General features: G+C 43.2%; 1 long non-coding RNA gene and 1 pseudogene across 2 annotated transcripts in view; both read left to right on the top strand.

The window, feature by feature from the left end:
• The window catches only part of LOC132428935 (uncharacterized), a 290602-nt gene that overhangs the window by 115928 nt on the left and 151780 nt on the right, over window positions 1-22894 (top strand). The window lies entirely within an intron of this gene.
• On the top strand, window positions 13068-16713 carry LOC132428933 (small nuclear ribonucleoprotein Sm D3-like; annotated as a pseudogene).

The raw sequence follows: 22894 nt of genomic DNA, 5'->3' as shown, positions 1-22894 counted from the left end.
CTAAACTTCAGTTTCCAAATCTGAACTGGAGGTGTGTATACCGACTCGGTTTGCTTAAGACAGTTGTTGAGGAACGATGGACATCTGTCTGGGGCATCTGACATCCGTGACTGCCAGGGTCAGTTTGGCTGTTTGGCTGGGCTGAGGTCCCTGTCTCTCTCTCAGTTGGAGAGAATGGCCTTTCCAAATAGCGGAGGAGTATTTTTCAGTTACAATTATTCTAATAGATGGAGGACCCCTAAATAGGACTGTCGTGAGGATGGAATATGATCGTGTATACAAAAGAGCCTTGTTACCTGTAAGAGGCCATATGGATACATATGTATATCCGTGCAGGAACTTGCTGGAGTTTTGTGTTCCCTAGATGGAATTCCCAGGATCCCTAGAGGCATCTTGCTACTGAATCTAAGATGCTGTCTCTCTCCAAAGCTTGAGGATCTCTGGAAACATCAACTGTTGCTTATCACAGTCTCTCTTGTACTAGAGTTATTCATATGTGTGCTGTCGTATCCCTTAGATCAGAGTTTCTCAGTCTTGACACTATTAACATTTTAGATTAGATAATTCTTGAGCTTAGAGGCTGTCCTGTGTGCTATAGGACATTTAGCAGCATTTCTGGCCTCTACATATTAGATGCCAGTAACACCCTCCCTTGGTAGTGACAATCAAAAGTGTCTCCGGGCACCACCAAATGCCCCCTGGGGGGCAAAATGGCCCCAAGTTGAGAACCACTGACTTAGATTGTGAGCTCCATGGAAGCAAATTCTATTCTTTTTCTTAAGTTGTATCCTTGCACAAATCAGCATAGTATCTAGCTCTAGCAGGTGCTCAATAAAAAGTAATTGGGTGAAATTAAACTAAACAGCTAGTTTCACCTTGGTACAAGAGCCACTTCTCACCAACTTTCAAGCCTCTGTTAAAGAGGCCAAATTGAAAAGCAGACAAAGCATGTTGTAGCTGTTAAGTACACCAGGCTCAACGGGGAAACACCTGTCAGCAAAGAATGTAAGTTCACGGCATCCCTTGATGCAGATTTAGAAGAGGTGATTGACACTATCCAAGATGGTTGCCAGGTGTCCAAGTCCAATGGGATCCAGGGAGCTGGGGATGCGTTTACACCTATTTGTCCATTTCATGTCCCCCTTCTTCCTTTTCTCCATCCTCCTTGCCAGAGATTTCCTCACAGCACAATTTTCCAATTGGCTTTGGGTTCTTGACCTTAGGAAGTTGTCATTGTGCTGGTGGCCATACCCAACTGTGCACACAGACCCAGGCAGGAAGAGAAGGGAAGGGGATATGTGGAGCTTAGTCATTCCAGATAATAAGGCGCTGCTGATTTGGGGCTTTGCAGAGAGGCTGTGCCTTCTGTGACTTTAGTGAGCAGATGGAGTCGCAGTTCCTAGAGGTTCTAAACCACAGGCACATCCTCTGAGTGTGCTCAGCCAGCCTTCAAGCATCTCCCCACCATGTGAGTAAAGGCCGTGCCCTCAGAAGGCAGTGAGTTCTTTGCCGGTGGTTCTTCAGCTAAAGCAGAAGTGTTTGCTTTCTTCAAGCTACCGTATCTTTCTCTGCTCCTTTCACAGTGAAATGCCTTGAAAGACTGATCAATACTTGTTGCTCCAATTCCCTCTGACTCATTCCCTCTTGAACGTACCGTAGTCATCGTTTCATCCCCATCACTTGACAAAATTGCACTTGCCAAAGTCACTGTGACCTACCAGCTGCTAAATGCATAGTCAATTTGCATCCCCATCCCACTTGATCTATCCCACATAACCCAGGTGATCATCCATCTTCTTTGAAATTCTTTCTTCACTTGGCTCTCAGGACACCACGCTCTCTTGGTTCCCTCCTCCCTCCCAAGGCCATACCTTCTCTATGATCATGGCTGGCCCTGCCTCATCTTCTCCTACCACACCTGGGCTCCATTCTCTAAACCTCTCATCCTCTCCCTCCTCCTCTCCCTTCCCTTTCCCTCTTTCCCTTCCTTTCCTTCCCCTCCCCTCTTTTCTCTTTTATGTACTTCTCTGCACATGGCTTTAAATACTGCTGTGGACTGAGCTGTGTCCCCCTCAGATTTATATATTGAATGCCTAACCTTTAATGTGATGGTCTTTGGAGATGGGGCTTTTGGAAGGTGATTAAGTTTAGAAGAGGTCATGAGGGTGGGACTCTCAATGATGGAATTAGTGCCCAGAGAACAGACACCAGAGAACTTGTTTCTTCTCTCTCCCTTGCCCATTGAGGACACAGAGATAAGGTGATGTCTACAAGCCATGGAGACAGCCCTAACCAGGGAACTGAATTGCCTGGCACCTTGATCTTGGACTTCCCAGCCTCCAGAACTGAGAGAGAGAAATTTCTGTTGTTTAAGCCACCCAGTTTGTGGCATTTCATTATAGAAGCCCAAGAAACTAATACAAATACTATTTGCTGGCAACTTGTATATTTATATATCCAGCTTGAACATCTTTCCTGAACCCCAATCTATGTATCTAATTGCCTATTCAACATCTCTCTTGGATGACTAATAGGTATCCCCAAATTAACATATACCAAACTGAACTCCCTCACCCCAAAGCCTACTCTCACAATCTACTCCATCTCAGTAAATGGCAACTCTCTTCTTCCAATTGATGAGGCTAAGATCCTTGGAGTTTTTCTCTCAGACTTCATATCCAGTCCTTCAGCAAAGCCTGTAGCTTTACCTTCAAATATATATCCAAGACCCAATCGCTTCTTACCATCCTCACCCTTCACAAACTAGTCCAAGCCACCAGCATCCTGGATTATTGCAGTAGCCTTCTAACTGGCTCCAATGTCTCCAAACTTGCTTAATGCTCCTGCCATCTCACAGTCTGTTTCCACATAGAAGCTAGAGTGATGCTTTTAAAATGTAGGTGAGATCATGTCACACTTCAGTTCCACCTCCTCCAAAAGCATCCATCGTAGGGTAAAATCCAAATCTTACGGTATCCTAACTTCCTACATCTGGTACACTGCTCTTTCTCTGAGCTCATCTCTCGCCATTCGTCCCAACCTCATCCCTGTTCAGTCTTCTCTGCTACCCTGTCTTCCTTGTTATTCTCTTCCTCAAGCAACCAAGTATTCTCCTGCCTCAGAGCCTCTGCCCGTGCTGTTCCTTTTACCCGGAATACTTTCCCCTCACATACTTGCATGGATCACTTGATTATCTCCCAAGTCAAACAGTCATCTCCAAACAACCTTCCCTGACCATCCGTCTTTCCTAGAATACTAATCTCCCCATCACTTTTGTTATCACCACCCTGATGTATTTTCTTTGTATCACTCAACCGTATTTCTTATCTGTTTACTTTCTTATCCTATTTCCTCTTCTAGAATATAACCTCATGAGTTTAAGAATCTTGCCTTGTTCCTCTGCTGCAAACCTAAAACTTTAACGACTTCTAGCTCATAGTTATGCTCAGTAATAGTTGATGAATGAATCAATACCTATGACGGTAAAGAGCCAACCTGACAGCGTGGCCTTTGTCAACAATATCCTGAAAGATTATCGCTCGTGATGGTTCTTTTTTTTTTTTTTAATTTTTTTTAATTTATTTTTTTTAGAAGGTGTTGGGGGTAGGAGTTTATTAATTTTATTTATTTTTGCTGTGTTGGGTCTTCGTTTCTGTGCGAGGGCTTTCTCTAGTTGTGGCAAGCAGGGGCCACTCTTCATCGTGGTGCACGGGCCTCTCACTATCGCGGCCTCTCTTGTTGCAGAGCACAGGCTCAGTAGTTGTGGCTCACAGGCCTAGTTGCTCCGCGGCACGTGGGATCCTCCCAGACCAGGGCCCGAACCCGTGTCCCCTGCATTATCAGGCAGACTCTCAACCACTGCGCCACCAGGGAAGCCCCGTGATGGTTCTTTATCAAAGTAAATCATCTGAACTTCCAAATGAGATTGCATATGCCATTGCTTCTCTTTCTAATGTAAAATGTGTTTTTAGTTTTCAGTTGAAAATCAGAGATGTAAGTTTGGTGAACATTTGCCTCTCTAGCATTCCACTCATGTGTGAATGCACCAAGGTGTCCTTTTATTATGTTCAGTTTAATTCAGCAAACATTTATGGCTCCTGCCCACATGCCAGGCTCTGTGCTGGAGACAGAAATGCAGTTTGCTTGTACATGATGCTGCCCGCAAGATGCTCACAGCCATATAAGGATAAGGAATACAGAGCATCATCTATGCTTTCACAATTTTCAATCCTGATGAATAGTACCATGTGTCTATTCCTATCAAGAGGTGTAAGCCAGATGAGAATATTTATGCCCTCAGGCAAAGTATGTGTCAAACTTCCTCTAAAGGACAGTGCCAGAACTAGATAGATTCATGTGGTCCAAAGAGCACAGCATTGATAAATACCTTAAGAGAGTTGAAAACGAAGAGCTGTGAGAGTTGGGAAATGGGAACAATCCCATATTTTGGGGGGATGTTATGGATGGTTTATGAAGGAGACCACAGCTGAGATGGCAGGTGGGGAAGTAGGGCAGTGAGGGCTAGGAGAGAAGATGTACAGGAGCACAGGTGTGTGAGTGGGAAACTCCGTCTCTTTCTAGAAATGGTCATGGCCAACTGTGGCTAGAGCATGGAGCAGAACAGGGCAGTCGTTGGAAAGGAGGATTGAGAGGAAACCCAAATCTTGTTTGGTAATATTATTTTGTCCCCAAAAGTAACAGGATTGATAAACAGGAGCCCCACTGTTTTTTGTGACGAATAGCAACAATTATATTCTAAATCTGATACTTCTCATTTGCTATGTGATGCCCATACAAAGGGTTTTGGAATCCTCAGAGAGGATTAACTTACTCATAGCAACTTTTTGGTATATTTCCATGTTTCTTTCAACCTTTGAAAATTGATAATCCATGCAGCATCTATAAAGATTCTCTATTTGCCACGACCAGAACAACCTGTTACTCTCCCTTGATGGATAAGAATTTACTGGAAGTGCCTGTTCATGACCGTGATGGAATTTCCCCCATTCTTTCACTTTTCCCATAAAGCCCACATCTGCTGACCTCCAGGTTTTGAAAAAAGGTCTCTCTCATTAGTTCAAGCAGCTCAAGCTCTGTCTGAAAAGGATTCCAGTAAGGATGTCTACCCAATGAATAACAGTCTGTTTTTCCAATTAACGTGGATGCTAATACTGAGAGAAGCACTGATTTTAGTAGTCAGACACATGCTATATACCCAGAATGATTACAAACCATTATAGCCTCAAACACGCCATCATGACAAGAATTCAGAGATCTGGTCTATGGACAAAAATACAGCTGACATCCACCTGTTCTCACAGTCCATTTTAATACAGTTTTATCAGTTTAACACAGTTTTTTGGGTCACAAAGCAAAGATCAGGAAAGGATTCACAGATTCAAAGCATTTCAGAACTGGAGATATAACAGTTTATTTGGTTCAATTGTCCTAGTTTATAAATGTGGAAACTGAGGGGCAGAAGAGGTTACAGCTTAACAAGGTCAGTTAAAGGCAGAGCTTGAACTTGAACTTGGGGCTGCAATTCTTTCCACAAGGAAAGGTAACCATTTCTCAGTCACCTTCAGTGGGAGAATCTCCTACTGGCTGGGCTCTGGATCTCAGGCCCTTTAAGGGCCTCTGTAGCTCTTACCCTGTACTTTTGGGATATGCCTTCCCTGCCTTAGTAGGTCTGGGCATTAGGTAGGTGCTGTAGCATCAGCTTGGCCCCTAGGCTACAGGTGAGCTCTGCGTGCGCAAGGGAGCTTGTCTGTCTGTATTCTGCGTTTTGACACACTGCCTGGTGCCTCAGAGGAGCTCAGTGAATCTTAGTTTCCTTCCTCTCTACTGTGGAACCTACTTGTTCGATTGAATTGATGTGGTTGGGGAAGAGGGTGGGTATTTGATGGAGGGAGGTCACAGTGACCATGGAATTCACCGAGAGTGGGAGGGTTGGAGAAAAAAGAAATAGGAGGGGATGGGAGACCAAATGAAAAGAAAGACAAAGGGTGGGGAAAGAGTCAGGAAAAGATTACATTTAAAAGCACAAAACTGGTTCCTGTTTAGATGCAAACATGAGTCCTGAGTGTGTCACATGTGTTCAACCAGTGCAAGTGATTATGCAAATTAATTTAAAAGAGGGAGGAAAGAGGAGGGGTGGGGATCATGCGTCCACATGGAAGTGCTCCCCAAGATCCCTTAGAACTCCTCCCTCCCCATCAGTTTTGGAGAAGGATATGGACTCCATTTGTGCTGCTGCCGTAAGAAAGATGAGGCATTAGCCCTGAGCAGTCACAAGAAGGCAGTTTTCACTGCAGAACCAGATGGGGTCTTGTCAGCCACATGGTGAGGTGGGGTTAAGTCCCATGATATTAGCTCAGCAAGCATCTGGGGGACTCAATTTGCTACTGTTCACCTATTTTCCTGTTGACCTCTCAAAAGTTCTAATTCCACCATCAAACAAGCCAGTGCCTTGGGACAGCCCAAACGCCCCACTTGCCTCCTGCAGGGCTCAGGCTGAGTCAGGAAGCAGAGGGGCTGTGGGCAGTGGGACTTCCCTCTTCAGCTGGTGCCTCAGAGGTTGTAGGACAGCAGGTTGTCTTGGATACAAGCTGGTGGGGCTGCAGCAGCAGCTTCTGCTGGGGTTTTGTCCCTGCTTCCCAAGCAGGCTCAATGGAATAGCCTGGACAAGTTGGGGCTGGGACCCAGACACCAGGGATGCTTGGGGAGTGAGCTCTTCACAGCACCTGGCATCACGCCAGCCCAGAGAGCCTGCTGTGCACAGGAAATATTGAACATTCTGAGTCTTAAAGAGGGAACCTGGAACAGTTCCAAGATTACACTTAATACATCTGCTGGGAGCTACAGAGAGGGGAGATGGGGAATCTGCAAAAATAACCCTTGCAGGGCCAGGAGGGCCCAGAGCATCAGCACGACACATGTAATGAGTAAGAATAAAGATCACCCCTTACCTCAGGTGGCGTGTACAGTTTCCAAAGCTCGTTCATACACATGGTCTCTTTGTTCTTCCTTATGGTACTGGGAGGTAGGCAGGGAATGTTATTTTAGATAAGTTACTAGATTATGCATTTGTATGCTTCCTACAGCACTTAACCTAGCAGGTTGTCCAGCAAATGGCAAGTAAATACATGGATGGATGAGGGGAGAAACTTGCATTTTGCAGGTGAGAAACTGACTCGGAATAGTTAAATTCATTGGAAGGCTTTCAAAATGGGGCATTTACTACAAGCGAGGCATCATGCTAGAACCTGGGAAGACGTGGTCCCCTCGGTCGAAGAGCTCACCCTCTAGAGGGGGAGATGGCCGGAAACAAGTAACTAATAAGTGACTGTGCGATCTGATAAGTATCTATTTAGGTGATTGCAAAAGGCTCTGGGAGACAGAAAAGAGACTGACTCCAAGTAAGAGGCTGCAAGTGCTTTGCCGGATGTAGCAGGGATAAGTGCTGAGGCTCCTCTCCAGGTGTTCAGAATCATCATTTCTTTCTTGTACGTTTCCCCCGATCAGGAAAATCTCTCCTGTTCCTCTCACCCCCACATCCACCCTTGACTTGTTGCCAATGCATTCCTAAAGTTCTACCATCACCTGGACTTTATCTTTTGGCTACACTAGTGATTTAAATTAAAATATTTCACGGGAAGGACATTTATGTGAATTAGGGATCAGAGCATAGGCTTCTCTGGAGCTGGAGGGGGAATACTGAGGTGAGGGTCATGAGCTCCGAGCTGTCTGGGGCTTTGTGTGGGATAAGACGGTGATTAGGGAGAGGGAAATAAGAAGAGACCAAGTGACTAGGGACGGCTGAAAAGAAGCATTGCCTATGCAGTTTCACTTTCCTCCCTCTAGCACATCCCGACGTCAATATAAATACACCATATACGTATGCAGGCATCCTGATATACCCATGTTTGTAGGTATATGTACACATGTGCGCATGCGTGCACACACACACACCCCGACAGAGTCTTTAAATCTGTCACCAAAATGGGATGCAAAGCGCTTCTTACCCTGACCAATTCTGTAATGATGTTTGCGTGATATTCGTGAACACAGGGCTGCATGTAGCTTGACAGCTGTGGGTTGCAAATTTTATTAAACTTCTGCCTTGTTCACAGTCTGATTTCTTGAAGGCCTTCTCTAATTGCCTTGGGCCACGGGGCCTACCACCTTGGTCATGTGCAAACATATAAATTTCACCATGTAACTGAGGGCAAGTGATAAACTAATGTATAATAAATGGTGAAGAATTTTGATGATCTGCATCCTGGTGGAAGAAGAATGGCTCATAAAAACAATTATTACACAATCCACGCTTGCATTATTTACAAGGTGCATGCATACTCTCCTTTCTACAAGTGCTGGTGGGCATTTGGATCTAATCACCAGAAATCCAAGCATTTCCAAATGCCTAGATGTGGGCTGACATATAGCCCAAACATCTGGGTTGTTGACTGAGAAATGTGATTTTCAGCAGACTGCTGAGTGCCAGGGGCCCACAGCCTGTGTGTAAGTCACCTCTTCCAGGAAGGTGTCTGTGATTCTTCTGTCTGATTCAGTTGGCCCTCCTTCAAGTCTCCGGCATGCCGTGCATGTGAATTTACCTATCCACCTATCCCCACAGAGATGGGAGCGCTTTGCGGGAAGATTTTCCTCCCAGATATTTGTTGAATGAATGAAGTACTTACCATGCACATCTCCACCCATGAATCTAACTCAGTGCCTTGCACTGAGAAGAAACACAATAAATATTGAATGAACATCTATGTTTGTGAGTAGAGAGATTCGGATCAGCTGCGTTGCATTATACAGTTTTCTGTTTAAATGTCTCAAAGCCTGAGAAATCATTTTTACACTGCTTCCCCAGCCCCAGGGAGAAAACAGATAAAAATAATGAAGAAATTGAAGCACGCGGAGAAGGGATATGAATTCCCCATGTGCACTTGGGGAATGAGGCACGGAGTCCAGGGTTTGGATTTCACTTCCCTCTGCTCTTTCCCTCCTGCAAACGTGCCTCCCTCGGCCTTTCTCTCGCTGACATTAGAAGTCAGCCGAGTATTTATATATTCCAGGGCCTCTCTATGTAAATCCACATTCCATAAATCCCAAAGCTTTTCTTCTATTTCAGAGCAAGAGGCTGAACAAGATATATGCATTTTTTTTTGTAACCAGCAAATGGCTTTCTTATTGATCTGCCTCTTCTGAAGGCAGTTCTGCCTTCTGTAGATTTCAGGAGTCTGTCTCTCCATCCCTCCCTCTCTCTCTCTCTCTCTCTCTCTCTCCCCCCCACCCCCACCAACAAGTCCCTTCCTTAAGTTCCAAGAGACTAATTATTTCCTCTCCACCATCTCTCTCTTCCCGAAGGTTTATCTGATTTCGGCTCTGTTCAGAAACCACCGGTTTCTCCAGAGTCTTGTATTTCCTGCCCGCCGCGGCCAGCATTCTACGGCACTAATCAGATTTTGCTGTTTCTCTTCACACTGAGCCCCTTCCCCAACCATTCTGCCCTCTTGACACTTATCCTCCCACCCTCACCTTCATGGTGCATGGGCCTATTAAATGGTGTACAGTCCAATTTCTGGCACCCAATAAATCTAAATTTTCAAGCTTGGGAAGCCAGGCTCACCCACTGGCACCTAGATAAATGAGTCCTCCATGAGAAACCTACACCAGTCATTACTCAAGACTCCTGAAACCCCAACACAGGATTTCAGGCCGGAGAAAGTCAAGTCCTCCTTTCCTGCCTCACCCTCCGAAAAAGAAAATACCCCACAGCCCAGAGCCTCGTCTTCCTCTGCATCTCCTGTCCCTCCACGCGGATGCTCAAAGCGGATCCCAGCCTGCCACTTCCAGCACGCAGCCGCTCGCACGTCACCCGTCAGGTTACGCCGTCGGCTCAGCGGCTGGCTTTGAAATGAGACTTAATATCCGGCATACGTGCCTGCACTGCTTGGTTCTCCAGGGCTCCGAGCCTGGAGATGAACAAAGAGGCTCCGTGCAACGTTTCATTGTTTGCAACAAGCGCAACCAAGGAGGGCGTCTCTTCCCCAGCCCGCCCTGTGGTGAATCTCTCGTGTGTGTGTGTGTGTGTGTGTGTGTGTGTGTGTGTGTGTGTGTGTGTGTGTGTGTGTGTGTGTGTGTGTGTGTGTGTGTGTGTGTGTGTGTGTGTGTGTGTGTGTGTGTGTGTGTGTGTGTGTGCGCGCGCGCGCGCGCCGGGTCAAGGAGCAACAGGGGCTCAGGGCTGTGTTCCATCCCAGGTGGTGAGACCTGGAGATGGTGATATGCTCCTGGGAAGTGGGGACTATTTGTATTTACTTATTTGTTATTTTGACTTGTGAAATTACCCCCTTTCATTCTGCCAGCCTTCTGCCTCTGCACAATGAAAATTAATTACAATGAATTAGAACCTTTATAAACCACCCTTAACAGTACCAAGGCTTGGAGACAGCTCCTTCTCTGACCCCTCACTGGTCTACAGCTCAACACCTGATCAAGCAACAGCAATTCTAAAAGGCAAAAGTCTCTAAAGTACCTGCTTTTGGCCTCTATGGAATAAACTGGGAACGGATAGGATACTGTGATGCTTAGCGCTGTGTATCAGCTCGGCTGGGCCAGAGTACCCACTTATTTAATCAAGCACTGATCCAGGTGTTGACCCAATGCGTATTTTGTAAATGTGGTTACCAGCTACAGTTGATTAACTAGATTGCCATGGATAACGTGGGTGGGCCTCATCCAATCAGCTGAAGGTCTTAAGAAAAAAAACTGAGGTTTCCCAGAGAAGAAAAAAAATTCTGCCTCAAGACTGCAGCATCCACTTCTGCCCGAGTTTCTAGACTGTTGGCCTGCCCTATAATTCCTTGAAATAAATTGATCTGATCTATATCTATATATATCATCTATATCTCTATTTATGTATTATTGATTCTGCTTCTCTGGGGAACACTGACTGATACAGGTATTTAGAAATCTTAGGTGAATTCGAATTGTTCATTGTGTAACTTCTGGAAGGAGGACTGCTCTTCTTCATTTCCTGAACATGAACTCCTGTGCTGTGTACATAGTAGGGGCTTCATAAGTGTTCACTGAAGTGACTGGAAACCCAAAGAAGCCCCACAATGCTTTTCTCAACTTCCACCGCCCCACTTTCAAGTGGCAACATTTGCTCCCTCCCATCCACACGGGATTCAACAGCCCTACTTTGGAGACCAGCTCCTCTCAGGATCTTCCTATCATGTTGTCAAATGCTGACGCCTCCATCACTCTCTGCCTTTACCATCTATCAGGTGAACCACATCTTCCCCAAAGGCTTCACTGCATCGGGGCCAGGCTTGTAACTTACTCTTGCTTCCTCAATGCTTGTGTGTGGGATTCTCTAGGTTTACATAGTTGTGCTTTTCTTTGCCTGGCATCTTAAGATGATGTCGTCCCTTTCTCGTTAGCTGGTGGACCTTCTGGGGGAATTCTAGGCTCCGATGTCGTGGAACATTTATGGTCTTTGCAATCAGCCAGAACTAGCTTGAGACCTGGTTTTCATATAAGCTTTGAGAACTTGATGAAGTCATATAACTTTTGTTGTTATTTTTAATTTAATTTTTATTTATATTGGGGTATAGTTGATTAACAATGTTGTGTTTCAGGTGTACACCAAAGTGATTCAGTTATACATATACATATATCCATTCTATTTTAGCTTCTTTTCCCATATAGGTTATTACAGAATATTGAGTAGAGTTCCCTGTACTATACAGTAGGTCCCTGTTGATCATCTATTTTATATACAGTAGTGTGTATATGTTAATCCCAAGTCATATAACTTTTATGAGCCTTCCTTATTAGTAAGATGGGGGTAAAATGACTCAGAAAAACATGTGAGAGATAACTAAAGCAAATAGTTATCAATTTTTTTTTTACATCAGTTGTTAAACACTCATGTTTCCGCTGGTGAAAGTCTCTGTGGAACTGCAAAATATAAAGCAGATAAGCTAAGAATGGCTCTGGTTGGCTCTACAGAACCCCTCCTACTTGTACACTAGGACTCCTATCCTCTACCCTACTCAAGGATGTGCCCTGAGCAGTTTCCCCTCTGTCCCCCATATCAACATGTAACACTGCTCTACTGGATCATTCCTGCCACCTGAAAACATGGTGGAATAGTCCCCATCTTTGAGCCAGACCACCAACCCAAAGCATCTTCCTTCACCCCACACCCCCTATAGTTACTACCCCATCCCTGTCTTCTTCACTACAGCAAAACCCACTGACAGAGTTGTCTATACATTCTGGCCCCTCCAGGGGGCGTCTTTGTTCCCATGACTCCTCTTTGTTCTTTGTCCCTCCAGTTCTTTCCTGAACTCCCTCCAGGTGGGTCTTTGTTCCCATGACTCCTCTATGGCTCTAGTCAAGGTCACAAAAGAACTTGGCGTTGCCAGAAGTTACAGATGATTCTCAGGCACTATCTTTTTTTTTAAGGTATGTTGAAATTTCTTTTTAAAAATTTATTTTTTTTAATTGAAGTGTAGTTGATTTACAGTCTTTTATGTGTATAGCAAACTGATTCAGTCATATATATATATATATATATACATTCTTTTTCAGATTCTTTTCCATTGTAGGTTTTTTACAAGATATTGAATATAGTTCCCTGTGATATACAGTAGGTCCTTGTTGTTTATTTTACATACAGTAGTGTGTATCTGTTCATCCCATATTCCCAATTCATCCCCCCATTTCCCCTTTGGTAACCATAAGTTTGTTTTCTATGTCTGTGAGTCTGTTTCTGTTTTGTAATTAAGTTCATTTGTATCATTTTTTTAGATTCCACATATAAGTGATATCATATGGTATTTGTCTGACTTCCTTCACTTAGTATAATCTCTAGGTTCATCCATGTTGCTGCAAATGGCATTATTTCATTCTTTTTTATGGCTGAGTAATATGTGTATACATATGTGTATATACGTGTGTATACACACCACATCTTTTTTATCCATTCATCTGTCGATGGACATTTAGGTTGCTTTCATGCTTTGGCTATTATAAATAGCACTGCTATGAACATTGGGGTGCATGTATCTTTTTGAACTAGAGTTTACCCTGGATAGATGTCTCAGGCACCATATTGCTTGGTCTACTGTAAGCAACCTTAGCTACAGTTGATCACTTGAAGCACTTTCTTCACTAGTCCCTGGGGTACCACTCCCTCTGGGTTCTCCCCACTTCACCAGCAGTTCCTCCTCAATCTTTTTTTTTTTTTTTTTGGTATGGTTCCTTCTCCTTCTTATGACCTCAAAATCTTTGAGTGCCACAGGGCTCAGTTCTCAGTTTACACAAACTTAGGGGTGGGAAAGAGGGATTCATCTAATCCCATGATTTTAAATACCATTCATATACTGATAACTCCCCAGTTTCTATATCCATTTTGGCCCTCTCTCCTGAAAGCCAGACTCATATAGCCAATTGCTTCCCTAACAACTCTGCTTGGATGTCTAACTGATGTCTCTAATTTATCACATCCCAAACTAAACTTCTTATTTTCCCCTGAAATCTGCTATTGTGAAGTTTTTCCTATTTCAATAAATGACAATTACATGCTATAATTTTCTCTTCTCTAAAACCTTGAGATCGTCTTTGACACATCATTTGTTACCACATCCTACTTCCAATTCAATGTCAAATGCTATTGACTCTACTTCCAAATATATATCCAATCTAACAACCACTTCTAACCATTCTATTGACACGCTGAGTTTAGTCCAGCTCACCATCCTCTCTCATGTGGGTTAACAGCCTCCTAACTGTCTCCTTACTTCCTCCTCCACTCAGCTATAGTTTATTCTACACAAGGCAGTCATATCATATCTCTCTTCTGCTCAGTGTCTTCCAATAGCTTCCTGTCTCACTCAAAGTAAAAGGCAAAGTACTATTAAGGGCCCAAGACCCTACACAATCTGTCTCCAGCAGATTAAGGTGGAAGCTTAGTTTCTACCAATTTCCTTATTCACCGCTGGGTACGATGGTCTGACTTCAGTCATCATCTCCTTGCTATTCCCCAAACATGGTGAAATATGCACCCACCTCAGGACCTTTGTAGATGCTGTTCTTTCCACTTGGACCATTTTTCTCCTGTGTATCCACATGAATTCCTACCTCCACCCCACCACCCAGATATCTAAGTTGATCGTTCAGAGAAGAGACCTTCTCAGACATCTGAACCTGACCACACTATATAAAAGGGAGCATCCTCCTTCACCTCCTTATACCCTCTTTACCTGGATTTACTTTTTTACGGTGCTTATCAATCTTGACGTATTATATATTCCTTTATTTACTTATTGTCTATTCCCATAAAAACAAGCTATGGCATCAGGAGTTTTGTCTCTGTTTACTGTTATATTTATTATACTGGTGCTGAGTACAGTGCCCAGCAGGTGGTAGATTCTCAGTAATTATTTGTTGAATGAGTGAATGAATGAAGTGAAATTGACAGGCCATGAGCCACATTCACTGTAACCTCCACTACCTGGTTGTGAACCCATCCTCTGGAGCCTCAGAGATGGTCTCATCCCTAGAGAGCTGTCCTGTCCCCTCCTCTCAGGTCTTTGCTATTTCACGATAAACATCTCTGGTTCTCTCCACAGTTCTTTAAAAGAGATGGTGGCTCTGACAGTGCCTCTGAGTATCTTCACACTCCAGGATGCAGTTTGCCTGGATTTAGGGATCTGGACACTTAAAATAAGTTAGTTGTTTTCTGACGATTTTCTCATCCACCTTGGGCTTCAGTTCTACTGTAGCGATGTTGGTTCTACCTGCTCATGCCTGAAGACAAGTCTCCTTGTTCTGCTTAAAGATTGGATGAATTAGGGATGTGAATGATGTAAGTGTCCTTTGATTAGAAGGAGGTAGCTAATAAAGCAAACCTGTAGAAACAGTTTATCACCCACGAAGCACTGTATAGCCTATGCACATGATGGATGCAAAAGTATTTCCTAAAAACCCTATTTAAAACTTAATGTGGGACTTCCCTGGTGGCGCAGTGGTTGAGAGTCCGCCTGCCGATGCAGGGGACGTGGGTTCATGCCCCGGTCCGGGAATATCCCACAAGCCGCGGAGCGGCTGGGCCCGTGAGCCATGGCCGCTGAGTCTGCGCGTCCGGAGCCTGTGCTCCGCAACGGGAGAGGCCACAACAGTGAGAGGCCCGCGTACTGCAAAAAAAAAAAAAAAAAAAAAACTTAATGTGGATGGTAGTCAGTGGCAGAAGACAGCACATTCAAATGGAGTAGAGTTTAATGAAGGGGTTATTTGCAAAGGCATGGGAAGGATGAAGGAAAGCAAGCCAGAGGTGCTGAAGCAATCAGGGGCAAGCCCAAGCTGGGAAGTGTAACCAGCGTGGCCTAAGAGGCAAGGGGAAAGGCCATTCCTACTCTTGGGGAGAGCAGCTAGCTTTAGGAGAGGCTGCCTGAGGTGAAGCAGGGAGAGTCAGGGGAATGAACATGCCCGCCTAACTCACTGCTGCCCTCCCATCTATGGCTAGTGCTATCCTTTTCAGTTCCCAAGTAGACACAAGGTAGCCAGGAGTCATTGATGTAGCCCACAAAGGCCAGCCTCCAGGGGCCCAGAGAAGGCTGCAGAGGGATGGAGGGGGGAATCTGAAGGAACCAATGGGGAAGATCCAGCAGGGTTTGCTTAGTAATAAACAACTCTTGAAAAGTGAAGGCTTTCCCAAATCGTTTTCTGTTGTGTCTGAAATATTTAATGATATGTATATATCAATTGTTTTAATCTTGAAGGTTTTCTTTTTTTCACTTTTGGTGGTGGTGGTGGTGGGATAATAGATTTTCCCCTTTGTTTTGCTTTCCTCTATTAAAATGACTTTATACATACAGTTCTTTAAAAAGTATTATGGGACTATATGATTCCATTTGGATGAAGTTAGGAACTGGCTAACCTAGTGTATGGAGATAGAAGTTAGAATAGTCGTTACCTCTGGGGAGGCGGTGGGTATTGGCTGAGAAGGGGAACAAGGGAACATTTCTAGGAAATGTCGATCTTGAACTATATCTTATATGGGCATCTATTTAGGTAAAAATTCATTGAGCTGTACACTTAAGTTTTATTTTTTATTGAATATAGTTGATTTATAATATCATATTAGTTTCAGGTGTACAACCCAGTGATTCAATATTTTTATAGATTATGCTCCATTTAAAGTTAGTGCAAAATAATGTCTAGGCAGGACCCGCCATTCACTCGCCTCACGCCTTCACAGTCGCGAGAGTCACCTCCCCACCAGAAAGGAAGAGGAGACCAGAGCCGAACTCTCTTCCTGCCGAGATGTCTGTTGGCATGCGATTAAAGTCCTACATGAGGCTGAGGGTCACATCGTGACATGGGAGATGAACACTGGTGAGGTGTATCGAGGGAAGCTCATTGAAGCCGAGGACAACATGAACTGCCGGATGTCCGACATCACAGTCACGTACAGAGATGGCCGAGTGGCACAGCTGGAGCAGGTGTACATCCATGGCAGCAAGATCCGCTTTCTGATTTTGCCTGACATGCTGAAAAACACACCCATGTTAAAGAGCATGAAAAATAAACCCAAGGCTCAGGGCCGGTCGGGGAAAGGCTGCTATTCTGAAGGCCCCAGAGGCCGCAAGAGGGAGAGGACGTGGAAACATCTTCCAGAATCGAAGATAAATTTATCTGTTGGACAGAACTTTGCCCTTATTTTTTTCTTTTAGGTTATCTGGGTCAGGGGGTGCATGCGTAGGTATATGTCCTAGGTTATCTTTTGAAATCTTTTTCTTTAGATCTGGGTAAATGTTAAACTAAATAAATATAGTGGGGTTTTTTCTTCTTGAGAATAAAAAAAAAGTATATTTCCCTGTGCTGTACAATATATCCTTGTTGCTTATTTATTTTATACATGGTAGTTTGCATCTCTTAATTCCCGCCCCTATCTTGTCCCTCCCCCTTCCCTCTCCCCACTGGTAACCACTAGTTTGTTTTCTGTAACTGTGAGTCTGTTTCTGTCTTGTTATATTTGTTTGTCTTATTTTTTAGATTCCACATATAAGTGATAACAGACACTATTTGTCTTTCTCTGTCTGACTTATTTCACTAAGCTCAATACCCTCTAGGTCCATCCATATTGTTGCAAATGGCAGAATTTCATTTTTTTAATGGCTGAGTAACATTCCATTGTGTGTGTGTGTATTTTTTTCTAGTTTCTTTTTTTTAAAATTTTTATTGGGGTATAGCTGCTTTACAATATTGTGTTAGTTTATACTGTACAGCAAAGTGAATCAGCTATATGTATACATATATCACCTCTGTTTTTGGTTTTCTTCTCATTTCTATTTTTTTTTTTTTTTTTACATCTTCTTTATCCATTCATCTGTTGAGGACACTTAAGTTGCTTCCGTATCTTAGCTCTTATAAATAATGCTTCTGTGGACACTGGGGTGCACATATCTTTTCGAATTAGTGTTTTCATTTTATTTGGATACATGTATACCCAGGAGTGGATTTGCTGGATCACATGGTGGTTCTATTTTTGCTGTTTGAGCAACCTCCATACTGTTTTCCATAGTGGCCAGATTTATGCATTTTATTGTATGTAAATTATACCACAATAAAAAAATAAAAGAAAAAATAGTATGGTTATATCCTTGCAAGCGCAATGTTGATATGCAGTATTTTCAGATGTTTGTACAATCTATGTGAGCATTTGTATGCCAGATCTGCATTGTGTCATCTGCTCTCTCTACCCTTGTAATCTGCACTCAGTTTTTCAAGGGGCAAAGTTAAGGGAGGGGTGTAGACTAGTCTCAGAGAAATCTATAGACAATTACCCTCAGTTGAAAATAAACATAATAAAACTATAGACGTCTAATTTTTGCAACTCGAGAGGGTTTTTTTCCACAGCTATTCACATCTAATCACTCTCACCTAATAAATGAATAGAATAGCTAATGTGATTAGACTAATTCACTATTCATCATGAATATTAAATGAACAGAATATTTTGCATTTCACCAGTCACATATCTTGAGTATTTACCTGATATTACAATCAGACATGTGTTAGATTTTCTCTCTGCTTCTGGGCCATAACTCATGGATAATTATAGTGTTTAATTAGCCCCACACAGCACTTGGCTGTTGGGTGTGGATGGAAATTACAGGATGTAGAAGGAACAAATCAAAGGCTGTAAAGGAAAGTAGCCCTTTGCTATATCCCCTGGAAGCACAGTAGGGACCATGGGCAGTGCAGGGTGAATCATATTATTCCACTTGAATAGAAAAGACATTGCTTTCAAAAAGATTTTTAAAGTACATTAAAAAAAATACAATGAGTGAGCATGAAATGGAAAAGAGGTAGAGAGTTTAATGCACTCTTTATAAAGAGGCCTTTTTCCCCCTGATCATTCTTGACCGCCCCTTGCATTCGATGAAATCATAGAATCGTCAGTTGGTTGGGAGCTCTCTCCTAGCAACCTAGACAGGTAACTGCAGTGTCAGTCCAGCGAGCTGACTGACAGAGGTTCAGATGACTGTTGCGCGGTCCTTGAGGCCTGGAAGTGCAATAAAGCAGTCTATATGGGGATATATGTATATGTATAGCTGATTCACTTTGTTATACAGCAGAAACTAACACACCATTGTAAAGCAATTATACTCCAATAAAGATGTAAAAAAAAAAATAGTCTGCTAGCTAAATGCCTAATTTCTCAAAGACATGCAATGATTCGAACCAGTCCAATCTCATCCCGCAAACACATAATGAACATCTTCGCTGGTAAGACACGGTGCTAAGTCCTATGGAGGAGAGAGAAGTAATATAAGTAATACAATATCATACCCTCTAAGCTTGGGAAGTGTGGAAGGAGAAAGGGGAGATTCAAGAAACTGGCTTCTCAGAGGACAAATGAAGAGTGGTTCAAATAGGAGGGCAGAATCGTGTCCTGGAAAGAAAAAGAAAACATTTTGATGTGTACAACATGCTACACAGATGGAGTACGAAGCTAAATACGGTAGGCGCAATTCTAAGATGGTCCCCAAGACTTCCCATGCTCCTTGTACGCATGCCCTGCATCGGTGCTGGGACTAGGACTCTGATGGACTTTACTCCAGTGACTAGGTTATGCTACATGGCACAGTGGATGACCTGACCCAATCACATTGGTCCTTTAAAAAGCAAAGAGCTTTCTCCAGCTGGTTGTACAAGAGGAGGTCAGAAAGACAGACTCCAGCTGCTCTGGAAGGAAGCAAACACTGTGTTGTGAATGGATAGTGGGGGCAGATGACAAGGAACTGCCAGGGAAAGCAGTTCTGGGCTGACAGGTAGCAGGAAAAGGGGCATCTCCGTCCAATGGCCTCAAGGACACAGATTCTTCCAAAAAAACAGTGATCTTGGAAGAGGACTCAGATGAGAACTGAAGCCCTAGCTGGCACCTTGATTTCAGCCCAATGAGACCCTGCGCAGAGAATTTATGCTCTGCCCAGTCTTCAGACATGTAGAAGCTTCGAGATGATAAATTTGTGTTGTTTTAAGATGCCAACTTTGTGGTAATTTTTAACGCAGTAATAAAAAGTAACATCCCAGGCAAGAATGAGGATTTAAAAACTGTGATAAAAAAGAGTGAAATAGGGGAAAAGAGGGAGGTGGGATGTGGAAAGGGGGGAGGAGGGGGGCAGGGAGAGAGAGAGGTGAGAGAGGCGATAAAGAAATGCACCCACATGAATAGTTTCGGGGAACTATTAATCATAAAGGAAATAACTCCTCTTTGCGGAGAAAGAATTTAAGAAGAGAAACAATGATTTACTACTGAATAATCCATGAGGGTTTCAGAGTAAATGCTTGGCCGGACCCCAAATCAGCCTGCTCTGGCAGCTAGCTCATCTGGGGACTTCTTCCCTCTGTTCAGTATGTGATTCAGGGCTTTCTCCCCCGAAGTCACAGGCCTGGGCTGGGTCACAGTTGCCAGTTGTGCTCTCATCTTGAATTGTCTCCACAAATTCTTCCTTTTTTCAGTATGGTCCAAACTGTGATATGTTATTGACTTGGAGATCCAGCAATTAGATCCTGAAGGGGAGAGCCTATAGCGCATGGCACAGTTTCCATTTTTCTGGGCTGTTGAGAGCCAGTTGAGGAGGTCATAGGAGCCCAAAGACCCGGGCTCGAGTCTTGGCCGTATCTTCTCTAGCTGTGTGAATGTAAGATGTTATTGATCTTGGAATCTCTCCTGTAATCGGGGGAAAATTTCCAATTCTGACTTTTTTCTAATGCAGAGACGGTGGTGACGAAAAAGTGAGAAAAGTGGAGTGTCATATAAAGTATTATTACTATTTCAGCTTTGAGTGTGCCCTCAGTAGCTCATCGTTTATTTTAATCCCGAAGGTTCTGCATTAAAGTCTGTTAACACCCTAGTCACATAGGACCTACCCTTAAATATCACAATGTTAGAATGCTTCTCCAAGTAATTAGAGACACAGAGAATTGGCGAATGAGATTGGTTGCCACTAGATAATATTATCATAAAGGTAAAATTCCATTGCAATGAATATTATTACGGTATTATGTTTCAGTGCTATCTTGAAACGAGTACTTTCTCTAATTATCTAAGACAAAAAAAGAGCCTGTATAAGATAGTGAAGGGCCCTCCTTTACAGTGAAAGAATTTTGATTGTGAGTTATCTGCAGGAGACATGGAGAACTCCAGTTGAGCTGTTTGCAACTCTTTTGTTCTGCTAGTAAATATTAACCTTCAGAGTTTCTTTTCGCTCTTCCAATATTATAGTGGCTAAAACAATCTTTCACTTAACTTCCAAACCACCACCAAAATCGAGTCATGAGGAGGAAAGTAGAAGTGGAGAGAGTCAAAACACCTTCCTCTTAGTGGGTAGAAAGCACTTCTTTTAACCTTTCAGCTCACTGAGGAGAGATTGGACACGCTGTTTTATCTCCAACTTCTGCAGATGGGAAAAAGCAGTGACATATCCCAACAAAACCCCATCCTCTGTGCACATGAAAAAGACATAAAAGAAAAGACAACCTCAGAGCTTTTTCACAGAAGGATGATACTTTTGGAACACAGCACTGTTTAAAGCGTTGATAAAATTATTTAATTTTTCCAGGCAAAACAAGAGAAAAGGTAAGGAAGGAATTTGATCTCTATGACTGTGTTTAACAGTCAAGTTCATTCCTGGAACAGATATTAATTGAGCACTTACAACACTGGGGCTGCAGCAGCATACAGGGCAGAACAGGCTTCTGCTCACGTGGGGTGCGGGTTCCCGTGGAGGGACAGGATGAATGAACTGGCAAATATACTGTATGTCAGGGGGTGGTAAAGTGCTGTGAAAAAAACTGGAGCAGGTCAGGAGGTGGAGGTGACAGCTGGAGGGGTAGTTGCTATTTACATAGGGTGGCCAGTGAAGGTGGTGCTGATAAGGTGACACTTGAGCTGGGAACTGAAGAGAGTGTTGAGGAAGCAAGTCATGTAAAAATGTGGGGGAAAACAGTCCCCAACCAGGAACCAGCAAACGCAAGTGCCCTGAGCCAAAAGCAAGTTCAGCCTTCATTCATGCCTTCATTGATTCATTCATACAGTCTCTCTTTCATTCATTTTTTTCTTACAAATAATAACTCAATGCCAATTATGTTCTTCTAGGGAACATCGTTTTGTGAAACTTGTACTACATTTTGGTTATGAAATGCATATTTGTTGACCAACTAATCAGTATACTTTGGCATAGGCAGAAAATAATGAGGTAGGTAAGATTCTCACCCTAAAATGAATACAGTCCATTCTAAGAGACAGACATATACAGATAAATGTAGCACCCCAGGAGGCTTTAGGTTATTGGGAAAATAGCTGGGCTTTGGAGAGAGAGATCCTGGTCCAGGCTTTTTAAACACCTAGCCCTGGGTAAGTGACTTTCTTCCTTGAGCCATAGAGCGTGGGGCAAGTGATATCTACTGTGTAGAACTCTTGTGAAGAGTAAATGAGATGACCTATATAAAATATAGAGCAAACAGTAGGCATTCAGTTAATGTACCTTCTCTTCCATCTCTCCTGATATAGTAGTATGATATGACTGACTAGTTGAACGCATACTACGAACATAATCTTAATACTTGGCACCCTTTATTGCGATTGCCGATGATGGGCCTATCTCACATACAAAACCGAGGTTTTCTTGAAGATAAGCGACATCGTGTTAATAACCATTGTTTCTACTGGGCCCAGCCTAACATCTAGCATATAGTGGGGTATTCAGTAAATGTTTACTGACTGAGTAGAGCTAACAAGTGCTCAGAACAGGAGTGGTCAGAACCGTATCTGCCATGGATCATTACATAGAAGGAGAGAAAGGTTAAATTAATCATTTTTGATTTACAACAGTGGTCAGAGGTCAGGTTTTCTATGTGATCTGTATAGGGCCTGGACCATTAAAAAATTATTTAAAATTCCTCTGAACATGGTATATTTCAGAGGCCTGTCTAGGAATCAAACAGCGTCCTTACACACATTTCTTTTATAATGTGTTTAAGTAATTAGGAAATGATAAACCCTTCATTCTTAATGGCAGTGGACACATAATTCAATCCCATGGATGGTGCAGCAGACCATATTGGCCCTAAGTTTCAACTTCTCGTAAGTGAACTTAGTTAATTTCATTTTCTCTTTCTACTCTTGCACACGCTCAGGCAGAGCCGCCGAGCAGCTTTTTCTTTTTTAATTTTTATTGGAGTATAGTCGATTTACAATGTAGTGTTAGTTTCAGGTTTACAGCAAAGTGAACCAGTTATACACATACCTATATCCACTCTTTTTTACATTCTTTTCCATATAGGTCATCACCAAGTACTG

This window comes from Delphinus delphis, chromosome 8 (genome assembly GCF_949987515.2).
Source record: "Delphinus delphis chromosome 8, mDelDel1.2, whole genome shotgun sequence".
In the NCBI taxonomy this organism is placed as follows: Eukaryota; Metazoa; Chordata; class Mammalia; order Artiodactyla; family Delphinidae; genus Delphinus; species Delphinus delphis.
This window is presented reverse-complemented; position numbering and strand designations above follow the sequence as displayed.